Raw genomic sequence first — 5,936 nt, 5'->3', positions numbered from 1 at the left:
AATTTTTTTTTTTTTTCATTTGGGTTTTGATCAGTGTTAATTTCATATTTGGATTCTATGTAATCACAAATTCAACAAATGTCTATATAAACCGTCATATAATGATCGATAGCTTATATTCCAATTAGTATTTTGAATATTATTTTGTAAATTTAGAATATGAACTATCCTATCTTTATCTAATGGTTGAAATATAACGATCCCAACAACCATAGAGTTCGATGATTGCAAAGAATCCGAGTCTTTCATAGAAAAAGTTAAAGAAAATATTGAAAATCACAAACATGTTTTTTTAATACAAGCTTAATCTTTATGATACAATTATTCATGAAATAGAAATTAACCAAACAACTCTACCTTTATTTAATCGCTAACCATGACAAGAGATACAACAATTTAATTGAAATTCTCAATAGCAGCTTCAACTTTTATGTATTCCATTTGATGCTTCATGTGTCAAACCACTCTCCACTATATTCTTCAAAAAAGCTTTAACATTACTTGCAGATGACCCACCTTTCTTTATTGCTAGCTGAGATAAAAGCTGAAATTCTTTAGCTCTTTTTCTCAAATCCCTTCCTAAATCCAAATCCATGAAATTTCTTATCAACACAACAATTTCCTCTTTTGTCACCAAAGTGTCTAACTTATCATCCTTTTTCACTCTCCGCCCAATTTTCCAATCCTCAACAATAATCTTACTAATTAGTGGCTGATCCATAGCAAGGGGAAATGTTAAAAAAGGAACCCCAGAAAAAACACCTTCAATGACAGAATTCCAACCACAATGTGTCCAATAACCACCTATAGAAGGATGTGACAATACCCTCAATTGGTCACACCATGTCACCACAAACCCCATTTTCCCACACATATGTTTCAATCTATTAGTCTCGTCGCGCGTTACCCACAAGAATCGAACACCACTATCGTGCAATGCAGCTGCAATTTCATCCATTTGTGTTCTTGAAACCGATAGATAACTTCCATATGAAATGTACAAAACAGAACCATTAGGTTGAAGATTTAACCAATCTATGTAACTTTGGGCAGCACCATTATTAGTAGCATTTAGAGAATTTGAGTTGTGTCCAAGATTAAAGTAAGGTATGTTTGGACCAATTGTGTAAATTGGAATTGTGAGCTTTGATTTTAAGGCATCAATTACTTGAGGTTCAACCTCATAAATTGAAGGTAGTAATAGATATTGTGCTTTGAGAAGCCATTGACAACTTTTTAGAGCCCATTGCAAAATTTGATGGTTGTTCCTATCAAGAAGAGGAATATCTGCTAGACGAACCCAGGAATTTGATGGAATATAATCGATATAATCTTCACCATTTTCTGCACAAAAAATAATAGTTTGTGTTTATTCAGTTATGAACTTATGATTGAAAATATAATGTGTCACTTTTCATGTCATTTTAACATGTCAAAACTGTTTGAGAATTCTTAAACTGGACCCTATACTAAAAAATAATAGCATGTGTGCCCGTAAATTTGTCAAATATATTTAGTTATAGGGGAATTAGTCACTTTAGTCCCTGAATGGGAGAGGATTCGTCACTTTAGTCCCTGAATGAAGAGAAATTGCAAAACAGTCCCTGCATGGTCAATTTCAGGGACTAAAGTGACTAACGGAGTCTACATTCAGGGACTAAATTGACTAACGAAGTTTGCATTCAGGGACTAAATTGACTAGCAAAGTCTACATTCAGGGACTATTTTGCAATTTATCTGCATTCAGGGACTAAAGTGACGAATCCCTTCCGATTCAGGGACTAAAGTGACTAATTCCCCTTAGTTATATCATTAGATAATTTTTTTAACAAGTCCCTGGATTTTTAATAATTTATATTCATTTATTTCTCTCTAAATTTTTAAATAATTAATTTTAATTAAATCCATAAAACTTCAAATAATATGTATTTGAATCCCAATTCGAGGACATAATTACAAATTACTTAATGTTAGGTTCAATTAAAAAACTAGTTTAAGGATGTACAAATGAAAATGATTTTTAATCAACTTATTATTGAATTTTTTAAATAATTTTGTTTTAAAAAAAATGAAAATTTTGAGGAGGGCAGGTCCCTCGCAAAGTCCTTGATAAATGAAGTCGGTCGAAATAGGTGGCAGAGGCTATGACAGGGGTTGAGTCAGGGGCTATGCAAGGGCTTTTGTCAGGGTCTTTTCCCTCGCAAGTTTCCCAGAGGTTTAACCGCCGACAAAACCCTGACAAACGTCCATTTTTTTGGGTCTTTATGCGCCTTTAATAGAGATTTTGTGCTCTTGACAAATTGACAGATTTCTTGTAGTGAGTTTAATACCATATTTTTTTTAGTTTAAAAATCTATTTAAAAATCATCAACTTGTGGAATAATTTAAACCTTTAACTTTTTGAAAGAATTTAAACCTTTAACCGTTAAACAAAACTATTGTAGATCTAGATTCTTCTTTCTGCTATTCTATTACAACAAGTAAAAACAAAAAAAAAAAAGTTGATTTGACGACATTTGGTTAGATAAAGTCTTACACGTACTGGCCATGCCATTATATCTATCATCACTTTTTTTTTTTTTTTTTTGAAGAAATCTATCATCACGTTATGCAGTCTATTATTACCAGCTGAAGTCTTAGAGTAAAATTTTAAAATGAACCTTAAAGTATATCTGGATCCCTTAATTATATAATCCATGGTTCGATCTGGTTGGTATGAAAAGACATTCATTGAAAAAGATATTATTTCTTAAATAAATTTCAGTTGTTTATCAAAAAAAAAAAAAAAAGCTCTCAGTTAGTTTAAAATAATTAATCTCTAAATAATATATGGTTGGATCTTTTAATTAATCGTTTAATCTATAGTTCGATCCCGATTAATATGAAAAAACATTTGTCAGAATATTCAACTACTATTCTTGTTTTAATAAATAAAATCCGATGTGTAAGTTGGATCAAAATGTTTGTATAATAAAAACAAATATGATTGTTTAAAAATGTATTTATCTTCTTTTTTTTTTTTTTGAAAGAAAATATGTATTTATCTAACAATATCTTTACACAATTGGATATATGTATTTATCTTCTTTTTTTTTTTTTTGAAATAAGATGTAGATCTTACTAATTTTAATAATGCCTATTCTTTATTTTTATTATTATGAAATACACTAAAAGCGATGAAGGTCCATCATTTTATAAAAAATAAAGGTTCATCGTAAATTTTATTTTTGAAGGATCCTTAAATTTTTTTGAAAGAGAAGGATCCTTAAATTGTTTTTAAGAAGTTCATATTAGACACATTCTTAATTTATATAAACTATAATTGCAAAAAAAATCTACTTCCTCAGTCACTAAATATAAACATAAATTTGACAAAATAAAGTTTATCTTTAAATATAATCCCCATTCCAATCTACTAAGTACATTTATTTCTTTAAATATAATCCCCATTCCAATCTACTAAATGCATTTATTGGTTGTTTCTAAGGTCCCTGTTCTGAATAAACGGTTACCTGATACCACTAAGTATTTTGAAATGTGAAAAATCAACATCAACTTTTTATACATACAAAGGGTATTTTATGTACATTCATACATAAAATAAACTTTCTAACTATATTACTAAATTTTCCCTAAAAAAAAAAAAACTATACTACTATAAATTTTCTTGATAAAACTGAAATTTACAATAAACCTTTATATATATATTTTTTTGGTACAAAATAAACCTTTATATTTAAGCACGTAGGAAATACATATCAATCAATCATAACCGTCAAATTTTAAATACATTTTAACTTTTATTATAATTACTTTATAAATCATAAATATGAACGAGTGTAATTTGTTGATAGTGCATTTCTTTTATATGAAACTACATCAAAATTAAACTCATTGGTATTTTATAAAAAAATTATAATATATTATACATTTTGTTTTTTAAATAATTAATACTTAAACACTAAAAATTGTGAAAATAACATAACTATATAAAAAAATTGTCCTTACCTAAATGCTTGCGTTGTAGGAAAATATGGAAAAATTGCACCCACAACTCGGACGTTGACGTTGTCCAGAACGCAGCCACCGGAATATTCCTCCGGTTTCCAACACGAACTGCCCAAAAGAGAAAATAATCGCAGATGATAAACGTCACCGGTGGCCGAACAAGCCGATCGATTAACCGATCGAACGGCACTTCCATTTCAGTCATAACACCTTCAACAACATCCATAAACTTGTCACCAACAACGTTAGGGATGGATTCAACTTTTATGTTGTCTGGTTTTGGTTCAGAGTTTACTAAGGTTAGCCATTCTTGTGTGACAACAAAGGTGACAAGGATGTTAGGGTTATTAGAGACAAGTGACTTGCTTAGGTTCATCATGGGGTTGATGTGTCCACGTGATGGGTATGGAACAACTATCACGTGGCTCTTGATAGTGGCTTTTGGTGATTGTGGATCTTGAAGATGAAACTCCATGGAGGAAACAAAGGGTTCAAGTTCAACTCAATAACAATCTTGATTGGGTTTTGTGTAGTAAGATAGAGGAATTTGTATACTTATAATATGACAGTGTGGTTATTCATCAGTGACAACTTTTTGTCTTTTACACTAATACCATTTTCAGCATTTTCTCTTTTTTGCTTAAAACAAGTTACCATATAAAGTTATTAACAAAAACAAATTGTACAGCTAAATCAAGTATTTTTTTGGTTGGCAAAACTACAGTAGAGATTCTCTCAAAAAAAAAAAAAAAACTACAGTAGAGATTATTTATCTTATTTAGGTGTAACACATTCGTCCTTTGTTTTTTTGGGTCCTTTTAGTGTAAACTTTATTATCGATTTAAACATGTAAACAACATTAACTACACGTTTAAATCAGTAAGCGGAAGCAGAATCAGAGCATTTACCTCCTGCCATTGCTTGATGAAAAGACCTCACTGCTTATGCTTGCTGCTATCACGGACTGATTTCACTGCTGTTCCAAACCTTCACTTTGCTCAAACTCGATGGTGCAGTATTATGAAGAGAGAAAGTAGGTTCAGTGACTATGAAGTTGTGAATATGTCCTGGATTTATAGTACCTTACCCATCATAAGGTCTACAGACATGTACCACAATATGAGGGAGTACTCAATTGAATATGGGATAAGTGGGAACAAAAGTTGCACAAATTCAGCAAACTTTTTCCCATAAAAACAGGATTCAAGTGGACCAATATAGCAAACTTTTTCCCTTAAAAACAGGATTCCACAACAGCCATTTTTTACTCAATATTGGCATATGTGGAAAGGGAAAAACAGTGAAAGATCTAACATTCTCCCACTTGGTCCATTTGACCCATAATCAATCTTTAACAGAAAACTAAACATAAGAATCATGGCGATATGTCCTCTTATTATGAGTAGTATCTTCCATGTATTACAATATATCAAGTCTCTCATATCAATCCTCAACTGAATGAAATAACCACATGTTTATTTCTAGTCTAAATGAAGTGAATTTTTCTCAAAATAAATAGAAATATGTGCACATAAAATGAGGAAAATTCAAGCTAAATAAGAGTTTCATCAAAATAACAAAGGTTTAATGAAATTTACATCATGGAACCAAGTCCCATCCGTACTACATGATCCTTAAAATTCATTGGTGGCATGCCTTTAGTCAAAGGATCAGCAATCATCAACTCTGTGCTAATGTGTTCAATGACCACTTTATTTTCCTTAACACGTTCTCTTACAGCTAAGTATTTAATGTCGATGTGTATATTTCGACTTCCACTTTTGTTGTTCTTAGCCATAAAAACTGCAGCAGAGTTGTCACAATACATCTTTAATGGTCTCGAAATGGAGTCGACAACTTTAAGACCAGATATGAAACTCTTCAACCACACACCATGCGAGGTAGCCTCAAAACATGAAACAAACTCA

General features: G+C 31.0%; 1 pseudogene across 1 annotated transcript; it reads right to left on the bottom strand.

Annotated features, from left to right (window-relative positions):
* Positions 1-243: 243 nt before the first annotated feature.
* On the bottom strand, positions 244-4,596 carry LOC146939182 (UDP-glycosyltransferase 87A1-like; annotated as a pseudogene). The gene is made up of 2 exons (XR_015031575.1): positions 4,009-4,596; positions 244-1,344 (listed from the first exon to the last, which is right to left on the bottom strand). The product of XR_015031575.1 is annotated as a UDP-glycosyltransferase 87A1-like (transcript).
* Positions 4,597-5,936: the final 1,340 nt, after the last annotated feature.

Source organism: Medicago sativa, chromosome 3, assembly GCF_051527215.1.
Source record: "Medicago sativa cultivar Bolivia chromosome 3, Bolivia_mono, whole genome shotgun sequence".
NCBI lineage: Eukaryota > Viridiplantae > Streptophyta > Magnoliopsida > Fabales > Fabaceae > Medicago > Medicago sativa.
The sequence above is the reverse complement of the archived record's forward strand: the minus strand, read 5'-3'. Positions and strand labels throughout refer to the sequence as shown.